Source organism: Asterias amurensis, chromosome 17 (genome assembly GCF_032118995.1).
Source record: "Asterias amurensis chromosome 17, ASM3211899v1".
NCBI classification, from domain to species: domain Eukaryota; kingdom Metazoa; phylum Echinodermata; class Asteroidea; order Forcipulatida; family Asteriidae; genus Asterias; species Asterias amurensis.
This window is the reverse complement of record NC_092664.1, coordinates 4,297,477-4,316,275: the sequence shown is the minus strand read 5'-3', so window position 1 is coordinate 4,316,275 and position 18,799 is coordinate 4,297,477. Positions and strand designations below refer to the sequence as shown.

Below are 18,799 nucleotides of genomic sequence, written 5' to 3'. Positions count from 1 at the left end.
TGCTGTGTATTCGTACAAGTTGGCCTAGATACGTGAAAAGGTAGAATCAGCATATAATATTATATAGAAGAGTTTGCGGTAACACCATGTAATAACAATCTCTAAATGAGTAGGGGGTGGTTCTGAAAAGAACCGTTGGAACCGTTTCAGAACCACCCCTACTCATTTAGAGATAGTCATTACATGGTGTTACCGCAAACTCTTCTATATCTTATTTCCACCAAGCAAAGTTTCAAATCCTACTTAATATAATATTACGCATAATATTAGAAGCCGACCGGTAACGCTTCTCAGCAACTTGTATTTTTCTTAGTGATATATTTTGTTCCATAGTTTTTATTACCATTAGGTTGCAGAGTCGTTATATATACGTTTATACAGACACTTTAAAGGAACACGTTGCCTTGGATCGGTCGAGTTGGTCTCAGAAAAGCGTTTTCACCCGTTTGTTATAAAATGCATAATGATTAGAAAGATACTTTTAAAGTATAATACAATGATCCACACAAACATGCCTCGAAATTGCACGTTTTTTCTGTTATCTCGTCGACTAACACGGTCGGCCATTTATGGGTGTCAAATTTTTGTCTCCCATAGATGGCCGACCGTGTTAGTTTGCAAATTAAAAGGAAAACCACGCAGTTTCGATCGCTGTATTCTATTTTTAAAACATCTTTCTAACCATATGCATTTCATAACAAACGGTTGAAAACTCTTCTAAGCAACGTGTTCCTTTAACGAATGGGGATCCAAGTTATGGATAAAACTATCCCCCCTTCTTTCCCCGCTCGTCCCCCACCCATTCTGTATAAAGCCGTGAGGAATTCGGAGAACGTCCCGGGGTTCAGTTAAAAGGCCCTCGACGTGTATAAGAGGTCGTCATGGGACTGTCAACGACGTCCGTACAACTGTTGCATAGTGCAATGTGCTCGTTTAAATTGCTTTCTTACTCTGTCTGTCTCTTCATTTCTTATGTTTGTGAATCGGGACATGATTGCACGGGTTGCCATGAAAGGTTGTTTTCGTCACAGAGAGGCTATGGGCTGCGTTTTCATGCATCTCATCTGCAAACTTTGGGGCTGCGCTGTACAAATATTTGGCGTATATACACTTAAAGTCGCACCGCTTCTGTTTTTTTTTGTCACACTTAAGAATATTAATGCATTTGACGATAACGGTGCAGCATTATTTGTAATATCAGGGAACTTCTGATTAGAAATAACACTCTCCGAAATCTCGCACATGGACCTTTTAAGTAATTTTTTAATCTATTAGCTTTTTTTTTGTAATTATAACAAACGTTCGAGTGGAGCCTAACTTTTTTGAGCGAAAGAGCAATTTCAAATTAAAAGCAATTTATGTTTGTTGCAATCGTATTTCAAATATGTTTTTGTTGCATTTGTAATTTTGTAAGCTTTAATGGGTTTTTTATATATAGTTTTCAATGTGTTTTTTAATCAAAATATGTAGCATATAAAAGGTTACTTGCTTATTAAACTAACGGGCATAATGTAAAAATCTTTATTTTGCCTGCTGTGATAGCTTAGATCAACAACAACAAAAAAACAACAACAACAACAATAAAGGTCGTGGGTTCGAATCCCACCCGAGTAAAATGCCTGTGATTTTTTCACAGGACTCGGGAAAGTACTGAGTATACAGTGCTACACACATCGGTGTATATGGGTAAAAACCAAAAATTAATAACAACAATAAAGCAACTATTTTCATACAAAATGCCTAGGTTTAAAAATAAGTGGTATAAAGTGGTATAAACATGTCATGATTAATCAGCCCATATGGAATCCAAACATGTTCCTCAATTGTAATCCAACGGTATAAAAGAAATGCAAACAGGCCTTAAATCATATAAATGTACATTTTCATATCGACTTGAAGTAGTGTAAATAGCCATAAGCACAACATGTAGAGTTGAAAAGTTTCTTGGGGTTGAACAAACACAAATTTACAAGGGCGGGATTTGCTCCAACCACCTCTGGATTTAAATACAGGTGCTCTTACAGGCCGATGTCTGCGGGCTCCCAATTTTGTCAATTATTTGATAATTGGAAAAGTTCTATCATGTCCTCATGATCGCACAACTTATGTGATGGGGACAAAGATACAATTTTTTATAAGCAGTTCAGTATGACATTTTGGCCATAATACTTTGTAAAAACTCCGTTCAAAAGACACACTTATACACTATGTATTGTTGTTTTTTGTTTAGATGATCCACCCATAAAGGGAGCTCAGAAAACTCCCACACAGGGGGATATTTAAACACCAAGCTTGCAACAGCCAATGTCCATGATTATGAATTGCACAAAGCAAGAAATTGTAACTCGAGAAACCAGTCAACACTATTTATTCTAGTCATGGTGAAAGAAGCGGTTAGCTGGGGGCATTCGAACCCAAAACCTTGCGACAGCAAGTCTAACCACTTGGCCACGTTGATTTCGACATAGACAGAAGCCAGGATAATTGTCCCCGCATTGATCGACAACTTCCAAAGCACTTGACAATAGAGAAGTTCCTAACACTTTGATCGTCAACTGTTCATCCAGCACTTCACGCTCTCGCTCTCACGGACAGTAAAAAGTCAAAGAACCCAACGTGAGTGTTTCGCGACGGTGTGATGTTAGTTTCGACACGTACTGTACATTGGGACGCTACCAGACATAGATAAGATGCGATCTTGGCTACGGGGCACTGACAACATCAGGAAAAGAGCTTTCTCCGATTCATGGGATGGAGGGAGAACAGTTTGATTTCCCTAAAAGGGGTCATTATATTAACTACAACCTATCGCGTTTGTAGGCTGTTCGATGGCAGTACCCCCAAGGATTATGTGATCGGAATAGTTCAATATTGGCCACCTCGGCCATCATGCTCATTGCTCACACAAGAAGCGCACCTACAGGCATACACTAATTTTGTTTCACACAAGGTAAATCGTGAGGACGTGTGGGTTTTAGGTTTATCTTTAAGTGGGGAGGAGTTTATGTTTTATGTTTTGTTTGGATTTTGAACAGGCAAACAACGACAAGTTTTGTAGATGATGACAAATTTCAAACTATCATGAAATTCCGTTCTTTAAAGGCACCGTTGGCAGCAGCTGGCCAAATAGCGATCAACATTTACTTGGCTAGAAAGTACAGATGCTTTGCATTTTGAGAAATATTTCACTTCGAAGAACTACGGTTTTGGAAAAGGATATCACTTTTTATCCCCCAAAATTGTAACATTAGAATGCGTTGTAGTAAACATTTCTCAGACATGTGTATTCGTGAAGGGATTATTCTTCCTGCTTGGACCAGAGTTTCGATATCACAAAAAAAGTGCGACCACCTTTGAAAACGAAATTTCCACAAATAAATGATATTGTATACAACTACATTTATACAGGATTTATATAATTAAAGGTTTATAAAACCAAAGGTATACACAACGCCTTTAAGTGACATAGTTTTGTGATAGTTTGAAATTTATCATCATCTGCAAAACTTTATGTTGTTTGTTGTTAAAGTTCTCGTTTTAACGTTGCCTGTTTTACCGGTACCTTTGATTGACTACTAATTGATATCCAACGGTGTAAATTCTCAACACAAGTGCAGAGTACTGGTGAGAACACCATCCGCGAAATTAACGAGTGTTTGATATCACCCATCAAACACTCATCACAAGTATAACACAGACCATTACGGTTTGAACAAAGTACGAGTACGTCTAGCGTTGCAGAGTGTGGTTGTACTTCCTGGCCCTGGACCTGTTTACGAAAGTCTCCCTATTCTCGAGTAGGCATCATATTTGATTTCTCTACTTATAGGTTAGATTGGGTTGAATTTAACAGATTTTATTTGTGGTGACGTAGAAATGGGTCAGTATTTCGTCTTCTCTCAGATGGAGGTTCTCAGAGCAAGACCAATTTGAGAGGATAGTGTCACTGATGAGCTCTCTGGGCGGGAGTGGCCACGGGTCAAGTAGGAGGTGCTTCACAAAACGCTAGTAACAGCACTCCATTGAAACAAATCCCCGAAAATTGAGATGTTCATACACACTTTAAGAAATGACATCTTTGCGACTTTAATTTTAATCAAATATTCCCGACAATGGAGACGTTCCCAACACTTTGACAAGAATAGACATCCTTCTTTGTGACTCTACATTAAAAGTTCCCGGACAATGGAGATGTTCCTAATATACACTTTGTCAAGAAAAGACACTCCGCTTTGCGACTTTCCTTTATTACATTACAAATTCCAGGAATATTAAGTTTTTTTCCTATGCACAATTTGGTAAGAAAGACATTACATAGTCTTTGTGACTTTACATTACAAATTCCCGGACAATGGAGATGTTCCTATACACTTTGTCAAGAAAAAGCATTCCTACAATTGCGACTTTCCTTTATATAAATACATTAAACATTCCAGGAAAATTTAGATTTTTTCCTAAACACATTTTGGTAAGAAAAGACATTACATAGTCTTTGTGACTTTACATTACAAATTCCCGGACAATGGAGATGTTCATAACTTTGTCAAGAAAAGTCATCCCTCTTTGTGACTTTACATTCAAAATTCACCGACAATGGAGAATATTCCTATTAATTATATACACTGTGTAAGAAAAGACGATCCTCTTTGCGACTTTATTTTACTTGGAATGGAGATTATTTCAGCGCAGTGAATGGTTTTCCGAAGACCTGGTTCGAAATAATTGAAGGCATCAAATTGTTCTTTGAGTTGGAAAACAGGTATTAGGGAAACATTGTGGGATGTGCAGTTCGTTCAAAACATGATATCAGACACGTTTTCCTTTGTGACCATTGCTGATTGCTATAAAGTTTTTTTTAGTGGTTTTCCATTCAAGTTAGATGGGTTAAAAAGCATGACCAAAATACAATTTGATTTTACCGCGCATTTCAATTGCGACATAAATGGAGGTGCATTTTTCTTTAAGAAAGAGCTTTGAAAGTTTGCCTTATAACAAATTGCACGGACCTAAGCACGACCAACATAATTCTATAACACGCGTTTCATTAGCAACATGAATGGAACTCGAAAGTATTTTATCTTGAAAATGTTGAAAACTTGCTTATAGTAACAAATATCTGCAAGGACCGCAAGCGCAACTAAAATACAATCTGAGTTTACCACATTTAGATTGCAGCATGAGTGGAGGTTTGGGGCATTTAACAAAAAAAAAACAATGGATAAATTTTGATAATACAATTTTCTTGCAAGGTCCCAAAGCACGACTAAAATATTCTTGATTTTACCAAACGTTTCATCATGGGGTAAAACTTACTAAGCACAAACAAGAAATCGAACAGGGGTTGTTATGGAGTATTTCTGTTTAGAATGATGTGATGGTAGCATATTGTGTTGCAAAGTTTGGTTATGTGTTTAATTGTATGAGGGAAAAACAGACTCTTTGAACAGATGTTGAGGCGGGCAGATGGCAATTGATAATTAGAGGCATTTTAGCGTCGGGCCATATCGGGTCACAGGTGTTTGGTCCCGATCACTTGCAATCTGTATATTGTGGAGCAGGGTTAGGCAAGATCCCTTCCCCAGAGAAGTATAAAAAATGATATTCAGTAATTGTTCTTACTCAGTTAAATTAAGTTGTCACACTGCTGGTGTGGCATAATCATTGCAACAATGAAGTGTAAGTGTCAGTTATAAACATTTGGTTCTTGACCGAAAAAAAAGAAGGAATATTTTATTTTAAAGGCAGTGGACACTATTGGTAATTACTCAAAATAATTATAAGCATTTAACTTTACTTGGGAGCGAGTAATGGGGAAGAAGTAATTTTCCACGAATTTGATTTCGAGACCTCAGTTAGAATTTGAGGTCTCGAAATCAAGCATCCGAAAGCACACAACTTCGTGTGACAAGGGTCTTTTTTTCTTTCACTATTATCTCGCAACTTCGACGACCAATTGAGCTGAAATTTTCACAGGTTTGTTATTTCATGCATATGTTGAGATACACCAAGTGAGACGACTGGTCCTTGACAATTACTAATAGTGTCCAGTGTCTTTAATTATGTACCACACTGAATTGCGTAACAAGATGATCATTACGGATAAATTATACCTATTTTGTGATGGGGGATGGGTTTTTCAATATGCGGAAGGCACCGATGCTCATCTAAACTATCTCCTTATACAAGCCCTTCAATTTCAGATAAAAAGGATCGCTGCTCGATGACCAATATTGCCTGAAATACTATCCGCCGGGTTGGTTTATATAGCGAGGAGCATTCACAACCTCACCCTGAATGAACCCCTTCTTATACAGTTCATCAATGCTTTTCGAAAATCAGTCACAAAGGCATCCAAATGGCCCGTCTACACAAGCTGAACTTTAATAACCGTCAAGTATGTCAACAACAACAAAAAATAGTAGAAGAAGAAGAGTCACTATTAAATATGAATAGAAGACTTGCGGATGTGTAAAATCTCTTTTGAGGGAGTGTTGGCTCTGGAAAGAGGCGGTTCGGTCTCGACGTTTCGAACACTATACTCTGCTCATCTTCAGGAGAACAAACAAGTTGCAGCGGAAGATACAATATTAAAAGCATATATCAACCGTAGTGGTAACTTTTTGGGTTTCTGATCTTTTTGTTCGATTATATTTTTATGAAAGAAAGAACCAAAACCCTCGCTCTTCAAGTGTGATTCGGGTAGAAAGACTCAATTTACAGCTAAACAATAACCCCCCTCTGGCTCGGATGGTTTGAGGGGTCGATAAACACGAACAGTGATTTACCCCCCATTGTCATCCTTGACATTGTCCGGTTGATTTCTACGGGAAGTTGAAACTGAATACTTTCCGTTCTACATATTGCCGGAGGCGCTTTGTTACGGCGTGTATCATATTATGCCACGGGGTGGGAACGAACTCTAGAGCCTATATTGAATTTGTGATTCAAATATTTTGCAAGATATTATTTTAGTTTCCTAATTTATTTTACGAACGAGCCAGAGTTTACTTAACTATTATTACTATAATACCATCAATATTCAACAATAAAGTTTGATTACCTAATTGTGACATTCTACGAAAATATTAAAATTATTCTTAAAGGGAAGGTAATGTATCATAGAGAGCCACAATCAAAAGTTTACTTTAAAGCACTGGACACTTTTGGGGAAATTTCTCAAAATAATTGTTAGCATCAACTTACTTTGTGACAAGAAATGAAGAGCTGATAAAAACATTGTGAGAAACATAGCTTTTGAGAAAATGTAATTTCTCACTCACATATTAAAGTACTTCAGACCTGAAGCCCTTTTTTTAACATCTGAAGCATACAAACTAATTGTACAACAAGAGTGCTTTTTCTTTCAATATATATTCTCTTGCAACTTCGATAACCAATTGAGCCCAAATTTTCACAGATTTGTTATTTTATGCATAACGCCAATTAGTGATAATTTGCCTACTGTTCTTTGACAAATTATTACCAAGGGTGTCCAGTGCCTTTAAGGTGCTGATGCACAGTTAAAGGCACTGGACACTATTGGTAATTACTCAAAATAATAATTATCATAAAACCTTACTTGGTAACGAGTAATGGGGAGAGGTTGATAGTATAAAACATTGTGAGAAACAGCTCACTCTGAAGTGACGTAGTTTTCGAAAACGAAGTTATTTTCCACAAATTTGATTTCGAGACCTCAAGTTTAGAATTTGAGGTCTCGAAATCAAGCATCTGAATGCACACAACTTTGTGCGACACAGGTGTTGTTTTCTTTCATAGTTATCTCGCAACTTCGACGACCAATCGAGCTCAAATTTTCACAGGTTTGTTATTTTATGCATATGTTGAGATACACCAACTGAGAAGACTGGATTTTGACAATTACCAATAGTGTCCAATGCCTTTAAGCATAGTGAGCCTGCTGGAACAGGTGAGCTTTAATTGGCGTCTTTAGTGAGCTGGCCTTTATAACTTGTACAGGAAGCTTATTCATATTTCGGGGCCATAATAATACAGAGAATACTATCTCTGCGGATAGGCTAAATAGCGAGTTCTTGCTACATATCTGTATTAATATCCATTTCTTTTTATAAACACTGAGTTGAACGAACTCCCTTGATCTGTCTAGCCGGCCCCAAGGCATATGCTTTCATTTAGAGATATTTTCCAGGCGCCACTAGTGAACAAAAGGGACGCCTAGGCCAATCATACAGACAGCAAGACATACGCATTACGGCTCGTTTACATCAACGAACAATCACTATCATTAATGGTTATGATCGGGCCAGACTATGATAAGGGAAATTGTTATCGATGTCCCGGGGCCAGAAATTGAAAAAAAAAAAAAGAAACTGCTTAGGAAATAAAATAGCACAAAGGTCCATCATTTGATATCATTTCCTTCTTTTCAATTGGTACATCAATTTTTAAGATCTGAAGGAATGTTGAAAGATAACCCAGGCTGATGGATAATTATATAAAACAGTGCCACTTATAGCTTACTATCATCCTGCTTTAATTATTAGCTACAGGTGTACTAGATTGGGGTTTATTTTCAAATGAATTTGCTATTCTTACCATGTATAACCTCTCGATTTAATTATGGTTTAGATAATTCTATTCCTACGGAACACTATATACGAACCGTATATAGATAAGTACTTCCTTGAAGGTATTACACCGAATGGTAAAATTGTTTAGTTATCATAGTCTGAAAGCTAACTCAATGTTTCATACAGTTGTTTAATTACAGTTAAAAAGCTTACCCATTTTTAATGTTTAATTACAAGCTTAGTGAATGGAACTATGGAACCATTTGTACGTGAATTATTATTTCCCCTCTGAAAATAAGTCAAATTCGAGAAGGCACTTGAAAACCCTTAAATTTTAAACACGCAAAAGCTGATTTTTTTTTAGTGTGTTTACAATAATGCTGAAACTTGTGGGTTTTTTTACGTGTTTTTTTACACCATTTTATTATCAAACGGATTAAGCCCAAATTTATGGTTGTTATTCACTATAATGGTTGATCACATAGACATGAACACTGTCTGCGACTGTTTTGTCAGCTCTACCAATACTGTCTAATATTTTCAAAGATTGACGGGCAATATCCTTGAAAACGAAATTTGTCTGTTTAACGTCTTCTTCTGCGAGAGCAAAACAGCATCTTTCTCTCCAGTCATAATGAAGTAAACGTATTATAGCACGCAGTATAAGATTATTTACGAAATGAAAGCGAAAATACATGCTCAATCAATAAGTCAGTGCTGCCCATCAGGCGTAAGACGTTGTATCAGCTAAGACTCAAAATTCATGACTTTCTTTGACTTCTTTATGTCGTAAACGGTACAGCAGTAACCAAACGAATCTTCTATAAGTCTGTAGTGTCATTAGAATAAAGCTTTATTCCTTCAGTTAAGTCCCCACTAATCTAACAGTTATAAGGACATAGACAATTTAGGTGAGGAGATCTGAAGTATGTATTGAAATACTTTCAATCCTTGCCTATTTTTACGCACCATTCACGCAATCCAAGATAAGGAATGAAGGGACGATCCACTGAGTGATTTATCTCCTGTACGGATGCCATGACACGTTCACTCAAATGTAACTTCATGGATGCAGTGAGCCCTATAAAACCTTAACAACTTTAAAAGAGGGTTTACTGGATTATTCCTGTTATCGGAATGCCACTAAACCAGTTGCACTTCATTGATCAAACGAGGGGCACTGCCAGCTATATTTCCAATGCGTACTGCATATATGTTAACGAAGGATATACATTTCAAAATCGAATTCACTTTTACGACTCGAATCCAGCATTGAACGGAAGACACTCGAAATGTGCATGCACTACACACTATTTTGCAAGCAAGTTGACAGAACTAGCAGATGTTTGGAACTACAAAAATGTCTCGTATTCGGAAAGTCACAGTTTATTTACCCGGTTTGAGGCTACATCCATCCATTCAATGCACCTGTTGGGATACACCAAGTGAGGATACTAGTCTATGAAAACATTTCTACCTCCATGATGAAAATAATCAAAAGTATACACTCCCTTTACCGGAGGGGGAAGGGGTGTTATCTCTTCCACTGAATCGGGTTGACTGGGATTAGGGCGTATCAAGGCTTTGTGCAACCTGCTGAGTCTAATCCACTTTTACCACTTTGGGTTACTTTAAGCTGTTATCCAAGCGTGAAATGTGCGCAAATTAAAAGTCCATTTGACACCTTGGGAGGTGGGTAAAAAAAAACATGTGTAGTGTGTAACCATGCAGCGTGGTGTAACTATGTATAACCATGGAGCTATAGATAAAGGTCCTTTTGCCCTATGGTATGTAATGACAAGACGTAACGAATTTGGAAAATTAACGCAATTAGATTGTGGGTTTTGTTTTCATTACCATTTTTGAATTATATTAACTTGATTAAGTAGCACTAAACTAAATACCAGACCATGATTTGATAAGACCATTCTACTTTCCTGGTAACACCTGGGGATGAAACAGTGACATAACCCTCATTTTAAAATGAGGCAAACCAACATCAACATTCCACTCTTAAATATTAGTCAGCTGTGTTTCCATGGTGTCCCATCCTACCAGGACAGTGCCCAGTTTCATTAACAACTTGCTTACTTTAAAACAGAAAACTCTAAATAGGTTACCAGCCCCAAAACTAAACAGCTATCATTGATGTGACTGGTACCCCTTTTTTCTTGCTCAGCCAATAAATTTTAAGCAGAATTTTCTGTCTAACGCTAACGTAATTTCAACTGCAAAAAAGGGCATACGTCAAAACAATCAAAATCAGCAACATTAATGCAATGGTATTGCTGTTGTTTTTTTTGTTTAATGGTTTTTGCACAGTATTGTTGATATCGAAAGGAACATATTTTCATAATGGTCTTGCTTTTATTTCACCGTAACTGTATACTGTTTACTTGTTAAATGTACAACATAATCTTAACACTTTCAATGGTGTCTTGGGGGCAGAACAAAGAAAAAATGGACGAGAGCAGGAGTTGAACCTGCGACCTATGGATTAACGTATCGGAGCTCTAACAACGTCCAATAGCTCTACAGCACTCTTAACAATTATGTTTTATGGTCATTAATATGAGTAGCAATTACACAAAAAGTACAACCTGCCATTAGGGAAATTATCAATCCCAGTATCCGTATGATTTTATCATCAATATGAGAGCTACACGTAGTTCTGGTGCTTAAAGGAACACGATGCCTTGGATCGGACGAGTTGGTCTATAACAAGCGCTTGTAACCCTTTTTTAATAAAATCATATGGTTGGAAAGATGTTTGAAAAGTAGAATACAATGACCCACACAAGTTTGCCTCGAAATTGCGTGGTTTTCCTTTTACTGTGCGAACTAACACGGTCGGCTATTTATGGGAGTCAAAAATTTGACCCCCATAAATGGTCGGCTATTTATGGGAGTCAAAAATTTGACCCCCATAAATAGCCGACCGTGTTAGTCGACGAGGTTAAAGGAAAACCGTGCAATTTCGAGGCATGTTTGTGTGGGTCATTGTATTCTACTTTTGCAACATCTTTCTACCCATATGCATTTTATAACAAACGGTAACAAACGCTTTTCAAAGACCAACTCGACCGATCCAAGGCAACGTGTTCCTGTAAGAAAATTTGATAATTACGCAGCATCGATACAAATAATGCAGAAACGACTTGATTCATGTTTCCTCCCAATTTTTTCTTTATGCAGGCCTGCAATTTCATTTGAAAGGGCAAGGCCGTTTTCATTTTGAAAGGGCAAGGCCGTTTTCATTTTGAAAGGGCACTTCCACTGGAAACTCTGAAAGTCTATGGGACAAAAGGGGCACCAAGGCCAAGACCAGGGGCAACATAGGCTCTTTACTCGTACCTTTAGAGAAAAGTAAATCGCAAAATTGTGAATGTTACACATGCCTTGTTTCAAGTGCACACGCTCTACCGCCAGACAGTCTCGCACTTTTGGGCAGTCAAATTGCACGTCAAACATACAAGGATAGGCCTGTATTATAAACGCCACCACTTTCCCTTTTAATGTACACTACACAATGAATGACACACCAAGGTTGTTGTCAATTCAATCAAGATTATTGTCATAATGTTATATGGAAGGCAAAAGTAAGGTCTTGTGATACTGGTGGAAATTTTGATGAATATTTCAAAGACACCTATATATAGGCTACGCCGCTCCTATTCTAAAATGAGTGGTGGAACAATAGCAAACAGGATGTCTCCTCACCATGGTCTCACTTTGTGATTTCCGTTTATAGTACCACCGCATTCATGTCAAACTATGCCGACACAATAACATTTCCACTACGTAATATTTCATGTCTTGTATTTCGTTTTAATCCGTAAAAAGGAATGTATCCGAAAGTGGGTCAAATAACTGCAATCAGAATTAATGGATTCGAGTGCTATTCTTGGGCTATTCCCGCAGCTCTGTTTTGAAATCAAGAACAATTGATGATCTGCAAACTCAATTTTATCTACGCGTTCCGAAAGAAGGAATCTTTCACCCATGGGACCTCTAAATTCATTTGTCTTTTTGTCTAGCGGTAAATCAAAGCTGCAGGTATATTTACTCACGAAAAAAACCCTCTATTAATCTTCTCTTTAAATAAATAAGACAAGATGAAGTGATCAAGACATCAACGAGGCCATGAATTGTTGTACATCATCTCAATTTTGTTTCAGATGTTTTTTGAGCACCTAGTGAGAATAAAAAGGGCCGTGCTAAAAGGCATTGGACACTATTGGTAATTACTTAAAAACAATTATTGGCATTAAACCTTACTTGGTAACGAGTAATGGGGAGAGGTTGGTAGTATAAAAAATTGCGTGAAACGGCACTGCTTTTTTATAACCCCTGTATGTTGTTGGTTTATCTAATGCTCAGCGCTGTATATATACACCTAAAGGTAGCCCGAGCCCTATATGTAGCCCAAAACATGTACCTAGATGTAGCCCGTACCTAAATGTAGCCCCAAACATATACCTAGATGTAGCCCGGACCTAAATATAGCCCCAAACATGTACCTAGATGTAGCCCGGACCTAATGTTTTGGGCTACATTTAGGCCAGGCTACATTTAGGGCTCGGGCTACATTTAGGTGCCGCACATACGGCTAATCAAAGTCACTATAGATGTTTTTCTACAGTACATTATGTTAGGTGGGAAATGTGCTTATTTGCTTGACGGGTCTGCTAGTTATAAGAAATGCCGTATAATTAGACTGATGTTTGCGTATCACACCAATGGAGAAAACAGTCTTCTCCAGGCTAAAGATAGAATTGCCCCCATTGAATGCTAGACGCATGATGAACTGTATCTGTTTCTGATGGTGTGGGCGATTGACATAAAGGTAGCATCACCGCTGCATGTTTTGTACACCAACCAAAAAGGTCTCGGTTACGTCCACAGGGGGAATCAAGCCATATACGTTGAACCGTACCAACCAATGAGTCCGATTCCATCAAGCTTTTCCCTTTGCATAAGCAATCAATATAAATCTTCTGCCAATGTGCTTTTGTCGGAAAGCGTATACCATACATGTTTATCTTGATACCAACATATAAGTGTTGCCTAACTATAAGACCTTGAAGAAGTACAAATATATTACTCGTATTTCAACGCACAGATGCGTGGGTTTAACAGCCTTTTCGCCTTTCAGATTTTAACAGAATTTAGGAATACCTCAATGTTTTTTTCCCTTTTTCCCCCCATAAATAAAGGTTTATCCCTTATCAAGTTTAATAGATGTTAAATTGGCATCGGGGATAACGAATGCTAATTTCTGGTTTTTACCCATACACCGATGTGTGTTTGCACTGTATACTCAGTAATTTCCCGAGCCCTGTGAAAAAAACCAGGCATATTTACTCGGGTGGGATTCGAACCCACGAGCAGTGTGTTACCAACTAGACTACCGAGATTGCCCGGTAGAGAGGCAGTTCGACTCCTTTGAATGTTCGAATTTATTGACAGCGGGTACCGCTGAACTTACCAAGTTGTTATTAGATTGTTGTATTATTGTTGATGTTTTTATACATATATATTGGTCATGTTGTTGTCGGTGTTGTTGTTGTTGTTGTAGTTAAGTTGATAAAGTTGTTGTTATTGTTGTTGTTGATGATAAGTTGTTGATGTTGTTGTTAATAGGGTTGTTGTTGGTATGGTTGTTGTTGTTGCTGTTTTTGATGAGTTGTCGCTGTTGTTGTTGTTGTCTTTTTTCCGAATTTGTTGATATTGTTGTTGTTGATGTTGCTACTGTTGTTGGAAGTTGCGATATTTGTTTGATAAAAGGATCAAGCCTTTTTTGCTCATGACTATTATAAGTACTGGAATGAAGCATGGGAAAAGGGCATATCTAACGGGGACACAGCGGACTGATGAGAACAAGGTTGTTATTTCTCAAAACTAAATGAATTTCTACCTGATTGTGATATTGACAGTACAGCCCATTGTGGTCGCCCATTGTACTGAACAAAAAGTGTTGGTAGGTGTGCACTCATTTCATTTGACAATCAGAGATTTCAATATGGACGAGGAATTAACCAATATGTACATTACAATATTAGCGTCACACAACACTGATAACCAATAATTCCGTATCCATTCTGTACCAATTTATGTCAACTGACGACTGTGACGGATATTGACGATAAGTCGCTCAAAATCCGCGTAAAACACATGTTACAGTAGTTTCAACCATGGATGTGCATTGCGGATAATAAACTGATTTTTTTTTTTGCTTTAACTAAAACAAACTAAACTTCATCGTTTATTAACAATATTATTACACGGCACATTTTTTTTAATTTTGGTTATTGTCCTTTAAGAAAAAGACGAATATTGATTTGCTGATAAACTAAAAAAACAATAATCCCAAATCACATCCACAAGGTGTCCGAACTTTGGCGCCTTCGCTCTGTAAAGTATTGATGGTGGTGTCGTGTGAAAAGTGATTCAAATAATTGCCATGGTAGTAAAGTAGTTAAAGGCAGTGGACACTATTGGTAATTGTCAAAGACTAGCCTTCACAGTTGTATCTCAACATATGCATAAAATAACTAACCTGTGAAAATTTGAGCTCAATCGGTCTTCTAAGTTGCGAGATAATAGTGAAAGAAAATAACCCTTGTCACACGAAGTTGTGTGCGTTTAGATGCTTGATTTCGAGACCTCAAATTCTAAACTTGAGGTCTCGAAATCAAATTCGTGGAAAATAACTTCTATCTCGAAAACTACGTCACTTCAGAGGGAGCTGTTTCTCACAATGTTTTATACTATCAACCTCTCCCCATTACTCGTAATCAAGAAAGGTTTTATGATGATAATTATTTTGAGTAATTACCAATAGTGTCCACTGCCTTTAATTCATAGCAGTTAATAATGTCAAATTTAGTAAAGCGCACAACCAAGGCAACGTTATTTTTGCAATGCAAACTTATTTTGGTAATGGGCACTGGGTAGCTATTGATATTAAAACATTGTCGGAATCGACCCCCTTTGAAGTAATGCGGCTGAGACAAAGAGGTAATTTTTTCACCAACAAGGAAAGGCTTTCTTTCTCAGGCATCATAAAGCAAGCAAATCATGCAACAAGGGTGTTTTTTCTTTCATTATTTTCTTGCAACTTCGATGACCAATTGGGCCCAAACATTCACAGGTTGTTACTTTCTGCGTATGTTGGGATACACAAGTGTGAATACGCAAGTGTGAAAATGATACTCCGCCTTTTAAGACAGAAGACACTATTGGTAATTACTCAAAATAATTATTAGCATAAAACCTTACTTGGTAACGGATAATGGGGAGAGGTTGATAGTATATAGAACATTGTGAGAAACGGCTCCCTCTGAAGTGACGTATTTTTCGAGAAAGAAGTAATTTCTGCAAATTTGATTTCGAAACCTCATAATTTGAATTTGAGATCTCGAAATCAAGCATCTGAAAGTGCATTACTTCGTGTGACAAGGTTTTTTTCTTTTCATTTTTATCTCGCAACTTCGACGACCAATTGAGCTAAAATTTTCACAGGTTTGTTACTGTAGGCACATGTTGAGATACGCCAAGTCAGAAGACTGGTCTTCGACAATTACCAACAGTGTCTAGTGTCTTTAACCCTTTAGTCCCTGCACCGCCCGAGTTTGCTGAAATCCAATTTCTCAAGGTTCTTGCAGTAAATTTCTGGAACTGTAGTTCAAATTTTAAAAGATAGCCATGGCTTAATGTGCATATGCACAATTTTTTACCCTTTCGGTAATATTTGTATAAAAGTACAAGTTCTCATGGGAACAATAAATGCCTCTCGTTAAACGGCTACGGTAATTTTTATGGCGAATACTTTTGTGCACGGATAAAATGGACACAATAGCTTTTCAAGGCTTTTTTCTGGCTCAATGATCATACTAATTAAATGCGAAGGCGTTAATTTTCGACAATATCATCATAAATATTGATCAATTTCCTATTTACTAATGAGCGTTTTTTTTCGTAAGAGCTAAATTATTTCATCATCATTAGCTCCGACAAGTCAACTGTGAAGGGAGAATTAATAACATTCTATAACAACTAGATATATTAACATATGCGTAGACCTACTTATGACTGTCGAGTTTTCTTTTGATGTTCCTTTTTTTTCTACAAACACAAGCTAGCGAGGTTTCCTCGTACCGCATACAGTGTATCGCTATAGGCGGCTGGGCGGTACAGTGGCTAAATGGTTAAGTATAACTATGATATGAATATTGGTCACAGGTTTTATGAACGACGCATTGACAGACCTGCCCGAGTACATTGGGTATTATTTTTGCAGTGAAATATGATCGCCTGCAATCCCTACAGGCTGGAAAACTAAATTTGAAGATACTTTATATTACAGTTTGGGCACAAACAGATATTTCCACAGAAAGAAAAACACATGACAGATGGAGTGAAATGTCAGTGGATAGTCGATAACGAGATAAAGGTGGATCCTACGACATATATATTGAATTATAACATCTCTGCAGATTCTGTTTAGATTGAATGCCATATAACCAGCAGGTAAAACGAAAGTATACGTTTGGTAATCACTTTTGAAAATATTTCTAAACAACTAGACAATCCATCTGTCAATACAAAAATGTCGCAGTTTTTAGTACAAAGCATTTTGAGAAACATTTTACATTGAAGTAATGTAGTTAATTGTAAAAAGATTACATAACAGTTTTTCAATGCCACAAAAGTTGAATCCGAGAATTGTTACCGCATTTCTAATATCACACGGGGTTTTTTTTTCTGGCTCAAGACTAAACGAGTTCAAAAGTGGAAATTTGTTTGTGTTGTAGTGTTTGTTTAATTGTTGTTGGTGGTGGTGGTGGTTTTTATAAATCTTGTTTTCAATTGATTGTTAAAATAGAACTACATTGGACCCCGGATATAGCCCAGACAATTATCAACATGAAACCTTACTTGGTAACGAGTAATGGGCAGAGGTTGATAGTATAACACACTGTGAGGAACGGCTCCCTCTGAAGTGACGTATTTCGAGAAAGAAGTAATTTTCCACAAATTTGATTTCGAGACCTCAAGTTTAGAATTTGAGGTCTCGAAATCAAGCATCTGAAAGCACACAACTTCGTGTGACGAGGGTGTTATTTTCTTTCATAGTTATCTCGCAACTCCGACGACCAATCGAGTTCAAATTTTCACAGGTTTGTTATTTTATGCATTATGTTTAGACACACCAAGTGAGAAGACTGGTCTTTGACAATTACCAATAGTGTCCACTGTCTTTAAGTCAATAACAAGCCACAAGGGAAACTAAGACTTGGGGTTGAACAAAGAACAATTGACTAGAGCGGGATTTGAACCAACGACCTCCAGATTAACATACCAGCGCTACGAATTCAAGTCATCATAAAACAAGTGCAACAAGACCAGAGTGATGGTTTAAGGAGAGGTTCTGATCGGAACCTAATAGCTCTCATGGAGTGACAGAATCCCAATGAAACATGATAATGATCGATCTCGTGATTCAGCCAAGGAAAGCAGGGTTGATTTACCGGGGCGATCGGGGCTCCGATCCGAGTCGCCGGCAGTGGAAAAGTAACTAAGACACATCAAACTAGCACACTCCACGTCAAGTACCAGCACGTGCGAGAGACGCATTAAAGACGTTGTTGCCCGCCTGGCTATCAGCCTCAGACATTACAATTTCACTCACACACAAAGACAAAAAAAAAAAGATGGAAGTAAAAGAGACGTTTTCTCCAGTTCCACTTACCTGTCTTGCAATCACATTCACCCCCGGGGCAATTACAGAGCGCACAGACAGTCTTTATCCCGCCGGAGAATGAGCCGGGATGACGGCCGAGCGAAGGAGCCACACAAACCCCCTTCGGTTTGTAAGTAAATCCGTACCGTGGGCGCACTCAAGCAAGGCTGGACGGTAACTGAGGAGATTGCATTCGTTTTCAGTGTGGATCGAGAGAGGAAAGAAGGGATGTGAAGAAATAGCAAAGAAGAGAGAGGGAGAGTGGGCACCACAGACGGCCGTGACGTCACGGGGATTAGCGTGATTGCCATTGGCCAAGGGTTCCTACAGTGCAACAGGCGACAGGGTGGTGATTCTCTTCTGATTCGTGTGCGCGAAGTATGAGGAGAAGAGTATTAAGGGTGGGGTTGGACTTTCACAGGTCGAAAACAGAGTCCCTTCATGGTGCATTATAACATACTCCCACACAGATTTCTTGTCAAAGAGTTTCCGGCTTTCGTCG

The 18,799-nt window shown here is 37.9% G+C and overlaps 1 protein-coding gene across 1 annotated transcript in view; it reads right to left on the bottom strand.

Moving 5' to 3' along the window:
* Positions 1 to 18,444, bottom strand: part of LOC139949619 (uncharacterized) — an 81,040-nt gene extending 62,596 nt beyond the window's left edge. Inside the window, exon 1 of the mRNA XM_071948058.1 lies at positions 18,307 to 18,444. The gene's annotated coding sequence lies outside the window, so the exon portion shown is untranslated. The remainder of the gene's footprint in view (positions 1 to 18,306) is intronic.
* Between the last annotated feature and the right edge of the window lie 355 nt (positions 18,445 to 18,799).